The sequence below is a fragment of the Crinia signifera genome, chromosome 4 (genome assembly GCF_055691185.1).
Source record: "Crinia signifera chromosome 4, ASM5569118v1, whole genome shotgun sequence".
NCBI classification, from domain to species: Eukaryota; Metazoa; Chordata; class Amphibia; order Anura; family Myobatrachidae; genus Crinia; species Crinia signifera.
The window spans coordinates 70,529,277-70,539,955 of NC_139220.1; the positions used below are offsets into that span (position 1 = coordinate 70,529,277).

The 10,679-nt window shown below is 47.0% G+C and overlaps 1 long non-coding RNA gene across 1 annotated transcript in view; it reads right to left on the reverse strand.

Moving 5' to 3' along the window:
- LOC146072342 (uncharacterized) overlaps positions 1–10,460 on the reverse strand; it is a 76,873-nt gene extending 66,413 nt beyond the window's left edge. The window contains exons 1-3 of the long non-coding RNA XR_014473073.1: positions 10,369–10,460; positions 8,668–8,718; positions 7,367–7,487 (exon numbers count right to left, since the gene is read on the reverse strand). This is a non-coding gene — a long non-coding RNA (uncharacterized LOC146072342). The remainder of the gene's footprint in view (positions 1–7,366; positions 7,488–8,667; positions 8,719–10,368) is intronic.
- Positions 10,461–10,679: the final 219 nt, after the last annotated feature.

A 10,679-nucleotide genomic window follows, 5' to 3' on the forward strand; every position in this document is an offset into this window, starting at 1 on the left:
CATGGTGTGTGTGCTCTATTTATCATAATATTTGTTTCGCTTGCGAACCTCCAAGTACTAGCATGCATGGGAAGCTTGTTGGATCTGTAGTTCCACAGGTAAAACACTGGTACTTATTTCCTAGCACGGCGCCCGTCTCATTGATTGTATGCCTTAAGTGTAAGGTACTTAAGGCATACAATCAACGCGATGGATCCGATTTTCTGTCATTCACCTGCTAATTTGCCGGTGAAAGAGAAAATCGCGTTGATCGCGTCCATTATAATGGGCCACGATGCGACTGACGTGATTTTCCCATAGAGAATAATGTTAAATAATTTTTCAAGTCAAAATCGGGTTGATCGCGGCCCATTATAATGGGCCGCGATGCGATCAACGCGATTTTACATAGGGGACAATGGGAAATGGGCCAATATGGCCAATTTCTCATTGAGTATGGTTATAAAGTATGGTTAATGCCCCCCCATTGTTAACGCCACCCCACTATTGACGTCAACCTGAAGCGTGGCGAGCGCAGCGAGCCCGCGAGGGGCGGTGGTACGAGTACTCCGACCTTTTCATACCCCCACTATCCACGTCTGCGTGGAGTTGACTTTATAAAGTGTGGCGAGCGCAGCGAGCCACCGAGCCCGAAGCGTGGCGAGCCCCGCGAGGGGATGGGTATACCTGTGAAGTTATGCGCGTCTGCTCGCCATGCTTTGGGCTCACTGCGCTCGCCACACTTTATAAAATCAACTCCACGCCGACGTGGATATTGGGGAAATGAAAAAGGTCGGAGGACAGAATGCAGTTTAAATCCCGGTGGTCGGGATCCCGGCATTCAAAATCCCGACGCCAGAATCCTGAACACCGAAATCCAGACACTTTCTCCCCCCCGTGGGTGTCCACGACACCCTCGGAGGGAGAATAAATTAGTGTGCCGAGCGTAGCAAGGCACTGGGCCCGCTGCGTGGCGAGCGCAGCGAGCCCGCAAGGGGGGGGGCGATCCACATCCCCCCTTGTTGGGATTTCGGCGTTCAGGATTCCGGCGTCGGGATTTTGAACCCCGGGATCCCGACCGCCGACTTTTCATGCCGAATCCCGGAGGACGCGTACCGCTGCGCTCGCCACGCTTCGGGTTGGCGTCAATAGTGGGGTGGCGTTAACATTGGGGGGCATTTAAAACATGAAGGGGGTTTTCTATTAAAATGGGGGGTTTGGGTTTTTTTTACATTGAAATCAATGTAAAATCGGGTCTCAGGGACCATGTTACATTGATTCCAATGTAAAAATCGGGTCAATCGCGTCGATCGCATCGCATGCGATTTGGTTGGCATGCGATGGACGCAATTTTCCGACACGATCAATACAATCAAAATCGCAGGCGCCGTGCTAGGAAATAAGTACCAAAACACCATATTAAATCTTTATACTTTATTATATGAACTCGCCACCCAACACCCCGGGACCTCGGCCATGGCTGCCTAGTTCGGGGGTTAATGTCATGGCTGCAGGGATCCATAGAAACATGCCCCCGACCATAGCATTAGCGTACTGACTAGTAGATCCCGGTGTTGTTTCTTAAAATACAGGGGGACCCTACATCTTTTTCCCCATGTATTTTTAGAACCAGCACTGGCTCAAAGAGTCTGGTGCAGATTATGCTTAAGGGAGACCCCACAATGGTTATTTAAAAAAAATATTTGTAACTTTCAATTTTACACACAGAAGCACTTTTGGCTTTTGGCTATGCAGTACTTCTATTTGAAAAGTGCATTTTAAGCTACGTTGACCTTTTGGGGGGAATTTACTAAAGGAAATTTGTAAAAAATAGGTGTATTTGTATCCAGAAATACACTTATTTTTGACATTTACTAACCCGAAAATACGGCAATTCGTATTTGTAGTGATAGCACATCAATACGACTACGAATTGCCGTATTTTCGGGATAGTAAATGTCAAAAATAAGTGTATTTCTGGATACAAATACACCAATCTTTTTACAAATTTCCTTTAGTAAATTTCCCCCTTTATCCCTGTCAACATATTGACCTTTTCATGTCAACATGTTGACCTATCAACCAAATAACAATTTACATTTTTATATCCTAAATAAGAATATGCAGGTTAACTATTCCTTATCCAAAAGTCTCGGGACCAGAAGAATTTTGGATAACGGATTATTCCGTATTTCAGAATATTTTTATATTTCAATGATGTATCTTGAGGTATCTTGCATTTATGTTGTACAAACTCATGGAATACACACAAAAATATTTAATTTGTGCATAAAACAAGGTTTCAAAACATGAAACACAGATTGTGGACTATCTCAGGCACTGAATTTGAATGCTAAGCAATCATTTTCTTGTACATACTGTATATAGTGGCAGTCACATATCATGTCCTTAGTAGTGCTGTTACAGATGTCCCTTAGTAGTGCTTTTAGCAAGGAAAAAAAATCTCACTTTCTGGAATGTATGGTTTTTGGATAACGGATATTTGAATAAGGGATACTCAACCTGTATTTATTTTTTCCTCTCTTCATTGTGCTGTCACCGTGGCCACAAAAGAGGATTTGCTATTATTCAGTTTGTTAGATTTACAGCTCTGATATAAACGCAGTACATACAACTCACTACTAGGTGGCAACATAGGACTACTGTATTTGGCTTTCCATTATCAAAAAGACTTACTGTACAGTATGTTGAATGCCAATACATTTGTCTAGAGATTATTTTATTTTACATGTAATGGCAAAAATTTAGTTATCACCATGCAGTTTTATTTCTAAATGCATCTATTATGATTATTATTACCACCATCACTTATATGGTGTCACAAAGCACATAAACAGTTAAAGCCAAAAAACAGGCACTTACAGTACAAGACAATGCAGAACAAGTACATGGTGTTATCTAAAGATTGCCATATCATTGGTTATAAAAAATAAGCATCAGGGAGTTAGAAACCATGGGTTAGGTGCCATTGTAGGTAGGATAGAGTAGATGATAGACTAAGTAAGAGAAGGAAAACCACATAAGGGAAGAGGGCCCTGGTCATGAGAGCTTGCATTCTAAAGGTGGGGGTGTCACAGATGGGGTAGACAGTGAGTTTGGTATGGAGGGTTAGGATTAGCATCGGCTGAGTTTGGTTTGGTGAAGAAGTGGGTATTGAAAGTCCATTTGAAGTTTTATGAAGAGGTATTTCCCTATGACATTGCACAAATAACCCGCTTCCTTCTGTGAAAGGGCCTTCGGAAAATACCCGGCATTCCAACCCAGGTTAAAAGAAGGGTTAATCCTGTGTTGGACTTGGTTGCTATGCAGTGTGAACAGGTCCCATTAACACTATAGGGAGGAGGCAGCATCAGCTCCAAGCTCTGCCTCCTCCCCTGCACCCCGATGACACACCGCCACACCACCCAATAACATCAGTGACCCGACTTATTGCAGGGTCGCTGTGGGGGACCTTTCATCGCAAATTTGTGATGTGAAAGGGGTAATAGGGGGGGCCAGATGTACTAAGGTTGAGAATTGATAAAATGAAGTGATAAAGCAATGTGAGCACCCTAACCCTACTCCTCCTAATCCTCCCGGCAGCTTAACCCTAGTCAAACCCCCCCCCCCCCCACAGCCTAACCCTAAACCTCCCCATTCAGTGGCGTAACTACCCCTGCCACCAATTTTGTTGGCACCCCCAATCCCCCCCCCCCTCTCGGCACCCACTCCCCCCGCATTATGCCCACACCTGGCCTGTCGCATCTGTGGTCATGGTCCCATCTCTCCCGGCGCTGGCTCCTGCTGCTATAATGAAAAGTGACATTAGCATCCTCAAAAACTGTCTGCAGTGTGGGGGCAGCCATTTTCTAAGTGTCACTTTTCATTATAGCAGCAGGAGCCGGCGCTGGGAGAGACGGGACCGTGACCGCAGGCCTGGTACCGGCAGACAGCAGCGGGTAACTATAGCCCCTCAGACCCCCCGGCGCCCACACTTTCTCTGCGCCTCCCCGCCTACCCCGGGGGCTGCGGAGCTATAGTTACGCTACTGTCCCCATTAGTGCCTCTAACCCTAACGCAGATCCAAACTGGATTGATTTTGTTTTTTTAATTATCACATTTAAATGATCAAATGGTATAAATAACAGCTATTTGAGCTGTATTCAGTCTAATTTTATTAAAAATGTTGCATATTTGTTAATAAAATTATACTGAATCTGTTTTAAATAGCTATAATTTATGTAATTTGGTAATAAAATGAAAATATATCTTAGGTATTTTTTGGAAAATATATGAGCTACTTAAGTGGATACCAAACACTCTGGTTCACTCTGAGGCAAATTCCTTCTCATATGGACAAAACTATGTGCACTGCAGGTGGGGCAGATGTAACATGTGCAGAGAGAATTAGATTTGAGTGGGGTTTTACTTCAAAGTTAGATCTATATTGCAGTGTAAAACTAAAGCAGTCAGTATTTTCCCTGCACAGAAACAAAATGTCACCCAAATTTAATTCTCTCTGCACATGTTACATCTGCCCCACCTGCAGTGCACATGATTTGGCCATTTGAGAAGGAATTTGCCTCTGAGAGTGAACCAGAATAAGGCCCTAAATTTCACTCCGCTGGCTACATGTTTTTTCTCACTGAAAAAAAAAATATTTTCTTTTTGTAACAGCAAGCATTTGAATTGATAGTTAACGATTTGCTTGGTATATTTTGCATTTGAAGACATTTACAATACACATTGACTATTGGCAACGAGACTGCTAGCAGTCAGATTCAGTTTCTGTTTAGAGCTTGTTAGGTACTTGTTTCCTATCTGGGCGCCCAGGTTTTCTACGTACAGCACCGTAATGAAATCGGATCGCATCGGATTCGGTACTCGATGATGTACGATGGTATACGATGCGATGCGATCCGATTTCCCATAGGAAACAATGTGAAATGGCTCAATTTAGCCAAATTATCATAGGAACAATAGTAAATGGGCCAAAAACACCCCTGAACATTGAAATGTCCCCCCAAAAGTAGTTGACGCCACCCCGCCATCAACGTGAACCCGAAGCGTGGCGAGCGCAGCGAGCCCGCGAGGGGCGGCGGTACGCGTCCTCCGACCTTTTCATTCCCTACTATCCACTAGGGCGTGGAGTGAGAATAGAATAGTGTGGCGAGCGCAGCGAGCCACCGAGCCCGAAGCGTGGCGAGCGCAGCGAGCCCCGCGAGGGGACGCGGATACCTTCACAGTTATACGCGTCCCCTCGCGGGCTTCCCAGGTGTCCATGGCGACGCGGACACCTGGGAAGCCCGCGAAGGGACGGGTTTACCTGTGAAGGTATCCGCGTCCCCTCGCCACGCTTCGGGCTCGGTGGCTCGCTGCGCTCGCCACACTATTCTATTCTCACTCCACGCCCTAGTGGATAGTAGGGCATGAAAAGGTCGGAGGACGCGTACCGCCGCCCCTCGCGGGCTCGCTGCGCTCGCCACGCTTCGGGTTCACGATGATGGCGGGGTGGCGTCAACTACTTTTGGGGGGACATTCCACTGCTCTGTGGTTTTTTTTGGGGTTTCTGGCCCATTTACCATTCTTCCCTATGCTGATTTGGGTAAATTGATCCATTTAACATTGTTTCCTATGGGAAATCGAATCGGATCGCATCGTTCAATATCGTGTATGTGTATTTGTGGTATCCGATGCGGGGCTCGCTGCGCTCGCCACGCTTCGGGGTCGGTGGCTCGCTACGCTCGCCACACTATTCTATTCTCAACTCCACGCCGACGTGGATAGTGGGGGTATGAAAAGGTCGGAGGACGCGTACCGCCGCCCCTCGTGGGCTCGCTGCGCTCGCCACGCTTCGGGTTCACGTTGATCGTGGGGTGGCGTACAAAATTGGGGGGGCCATTTCAGAGTTCAGGGTAATTATTTGGGCTCTAAGGCCCATTTAACATTGTTTCCTATGCTAAAATCGGGTCCATTGAGCCATTTAACATTAAAATCGTGTCCATCGGGTCTTTTAACATTAATTCCTATGGCAAATCGTGGGCATCGCGTCGCGGCCATCGTGTGCACATTTATGGCCGTCCGCGACGCGACCGACGCGATTTCCATGTTTAACATGGGTTTCAATGGGAAATCGTGAGCATCGCGTCGGTCGCGTCGCGGGCACACATAAATGTACCCGCGATGCCCGCGATAGGCGCCGTGCTAGGTAAAGAGTACCCTTTTTTCTAAGTTTGAAGAGACAGCGCGCTGCTGTGCACCAAGAGGTGGGGAAGAGCGTTTCAAATCTCATCACTGGTCCCGAGGGGCGGATTGGGGACTAAAAGTGGCCCTGGATAATATCTGGAAGTGGCCTCACTTGGGCAGCACCAAATCAACAATAGGTGGAGCCTAATTGCAAGGGGTGTACCCTAGCATGGAAAAAGGCATGCCCATTACACATTATGCCCAGGTACTGCCCATTACACATTGTGCCACACACCGTAATGCCATTACACATTGTAACACACATCCTAATGTCCATTACACATTGTAACACACACCCTAATGTCCATTACATGTTATACCACGTACGTAATGCCCATTACACATTATACCACACACTGTAATGCCCAGTACACATTATACCACATACAGCAAGGCCCAGTACATGTTATAACACTCACACTGTAATGCCAAGTACATGTAATACCACACACCGTAATGCCAATTACATATTATGCCATGAATTTCATGGCAAGGGATGCATCTTCTCCTGGTGGAACCAGTGTTCCCGCAGTAGCGTGATTATACATTTTGCACCCCCCCCCCATGGCATTTTAGTGAGACTTCAAACATAAAGCCCTGTGAGATGCTGCTTACACTCATAATGCCCCCTGTAGTGCCATTTACACACAATGCACCTTGATGGGCTGCTTACTGCCCCTGTGAGGTGCGACCAAGACCCCTGTGCATGGGCTCAAGTCCCTGACAGCCCAGCTGTCACCCAGGTACAGCTGTCACCCATAGTTGCTGTCCCTGCTGCACTCACACGAGCTGCATGTCAGCAAAGTTGTAGCTACATATACATGAAACAGATCTGTGTCACAAGCACCTTGATAAAGAGACCTAGAGGTCTCGAAATGTTGGTAAAACTTGCCTGCTGTGTTTTCATTCGAGTGCCGCCGCCACCCCATCGTCATATGTTTCTGGCCCTACAGCCAGTTCGGAGGGCACCGGCTTGTATTTCTAATCCCTAGGAGGGAGACCATCGGCTGCACCATTCAGCGGGGAGTGCCGTTCCAGGAATATATATATATATATATATATATATATATATATATATATATATATATATATAATCATCTGATTTTCATCAGGTCAAACATGAGAAACATAAAGCACTCACCATTTATGAACTGTCATTACCATCACCAGTGCCATCTGAGCCGGACGGCCATGCTGCCGTGCTGTTTTTCCGTCCCCACTGTATGACGTCACCACAAGTGCGCCCATCACCATAACAACAGCTGTCAGAATAGATATAACTTGTAACATGGTACACGTACATAAAAGAAAACATTTTGCAATATAGATCTGATGGCCGTACAGGATATCTAAAAGTAACAATCAGTTAAACAAAGCAATAAAGACCGCGTGGACTCAATGGGGAAAATTTACTAAAAATACCAATACGAAATTTCGTATTCGTATTCTTAATACGAATGAATATGGCTGTTTAAGCCGTATGCAAAGTCGTGTTCCAGAGGGGAATTTACAAAGCAGTCAAATACAGTACGACTGCTTTGTAACGCTCCGATGGCGTAACCATTCGTATTAGCGTCCGTATATACGGCCGCTAATACGAATTCGTACAGGCAGTCTGCACGGATCTGATTGATCCGTGCAGAGTGTAAAAAAAAAAATAGCGTGGGGGTCCCCTCTACAGCCGTAACCAGCACCAGGCTGAAAGAGCCGGGCTGGTAATAATAATAAAAAAACAAAACCCCCCCCCCCCGGCAAATAGGGGTTTCTCGATTTTTTTCAAACCAGCCCCAGGCTCCAGGTCCTGTTCCCAAAATACGGGGGACAAAATGGGTGGGGGTCCCCTGTATTTTAAGAACCAGCCCCATGCCAATCCAGCCAGCAGGGTAATGTCACAGCCGGGGGACACTTATTATATAAGTTCCCGCGGCCAAAACATTAACCCTACTGACTAGTCAGCCTGGCCAGGGGCCCTGGGAGAGTGGGGACCCCCCCAATAAAGGGGTCCCCCCCTCCAGGACTTACCTGACCAGGCTGAAGCCTGGAGCTGTCCCCGGTGGCCCACCAGGCTGATGAACTGATGAACCCCGGTGGCCCACCAGGCTGATGAACTTGTGTAAAAAAAAAAAGAATAAACTATCGTTTAATACTGTGGAACTATGAGTCCCAGCAAGCCTCCCCTGCAAGCTGGTACTTGGAGAACCACAAGTCCCAGCATGCGGGGCATTAAAGGGCCCGCTGGCACTTGTAGTTCCACAGTATTAAAAACAGTAAATTAAACACACACAATGACACATGAAAACTTTAATACATCCAAAGCCCTTTCATACAGATACCTACCTATCTTGAGCCCGTAGTTAGGTCCCTGGTTCTGGGGTGCGTGGCTCCATGGTCCAGGGACCGAAGAAATCCATAGGGGTACCTGTGGAAGAAAATCCAACTCACCAAGGTCCTCCGGCGAAGATCACGTCCTCTTCTTTCCGACATAGTCCAGTTCTTTTAAAAAAAAAAAAAACAGATTATTCCGGCCGGTAGCCGCTGACGGACTGAGGAGAGACGCTGATGTTTCATCTTCAGTGCCTCTCCTCCGAATGATTCAGCTCCTGATTGGCCGCTAGGGGGCCAATAGAATGCATACACATGCATATACACACATCCCACAGCTAAGTTATGAATTTTTCTTTGTTAAGCATGTGAGTCCTGCCTACTGTGCATGGTCTGTGTATTGTATTTTGGAAGGCATTTAGGGAGGGGAGTGATATGTCATCATCATCAAAATTTTGCATAGTATACTGCCTTTAAAATACATCAGGGTGATATATAAAATATATTTATATATCATCCTGTATTTTAAAGGCAGTACACTATGCAAAATGTTAGCTTACTGCCTTGACGGTGGTTAGGGAACCGACCGGGTTCAAGCAGGTGAAGGTACGTACAGTAGCAGGGAGCAGCCAGCAAATTTGGGCAGACGAAAGCGGCCAGGGGCTGGGGGGCAAACACAAGCAAGTGGCTCTGGAGCGATATAGGGTGGAATGTTCCAAGCAGTGGCAGTACATTCCGCCATCCATCGTCATGATGCTCATCGCATATGTTCTGACATTTGCGATGAGCAACACAAAGGGCAGTTCTCCTGCCACTGCCTGAACTTCCAGAGAGGAAGCTGCAGAGAGGAGCCCATAGGCTTCTAGAGCTGGCATATGGGCCGCAATGCCCTGACATTTGAAAATGCAGTAAAAATGCAGTAAACATGCAGTAAACACCCAAAGGGTGAGAGGGAGAGAGCACAGGGGAGAGAGGGGAAAATAGCAAGATAGCGCAGGGGAGAGATAGTGAATAATAAGAGATTGCAGGGGTGAGCGCATGGGAGAGAGGGCACAGGTGGAGAGGGAGATAGCGAGAGGGCAGGAGAAAGAGAAATAGACAGCGCAGGGGAGAGCGAGATATTGAGAGGGCAGGGGAGAGAGTGATATAGAGTGCAGGGGAGAGAGTAAGAGAGAACACAGGGGAGAGAGGCTGCAGGGGAGATAGTGAAAGAGACCGCAGGGTACTGAGAGTTTGAGATATCGCATGGGGAGTTATTGAAAGAGACAGCATAGGTAGAGATACCAACTCATCCCTTTAATCAGGGACACATTAATTACACAGGTTCTGTGGCTGGCTTTCACCTGGTTTTAAACTGCCACAGAACCAGTGCTGGTGGCTGCCAATCATAGAATGTGTACAAACAGAAGCAAATCCTGCCCTTTACCACATAACTGCCGCTAAGAATCGCATATAAACCCAATCTAATTAAATTTTTTGGACCTAGGGGTGCCGTGAAAAAAATTCTGATTCTCTAGGGTGCCGTGAATCAAAAAAGATTGGGAACCTCTGCCCTAAGCATAGGAGATGGTGAGAGAAAAAGCCCAGGATAGACTAACATAGGAGTTAATGAGAGAGACAGCAGGGGAGATTTTGACTGAGACAGAAGGTAAGAGGGTGAGAGAGACTGCAGGGGAGTTAGTGAGAGAGACAGTAGAGGAGTTAGTGAGAGAGACAGTAGAGGAGATAGTGAGAGACAGCAGGGGACAGTGAGAGACTGCAGGGGAGATATTAAAAGAGATAGCAACAGGGGAGAGACAGACTGCAGGGGTCAGGGAGTACCTTTGTGTTATTCTCTGCTGTTGAGGTCAGGTGCAGCCTTGCCTTCTCCCTCCTGTGCGGTGCTGGGGAAACAGGGACCAGGAAGCTTGACGATGAGAGGAAGTGAGTTGGAGGCGGGGCTCCTGATGAACTCAGGCAGGAAGCTGATCCGGTCGGTGGAGGGGGCTGAGGGGGGAGCTTCTGAGTCACTCTTTGCTGTGCTGCTGGCCCCCTTGTGCTGCAGAGTGCAGAGTCTGTCCGGCTGACCTCAGCCTAGCAACACAGCCTTATCACAGACTAGTAATAACTGTGGACCTACATGGCTTCCGTAG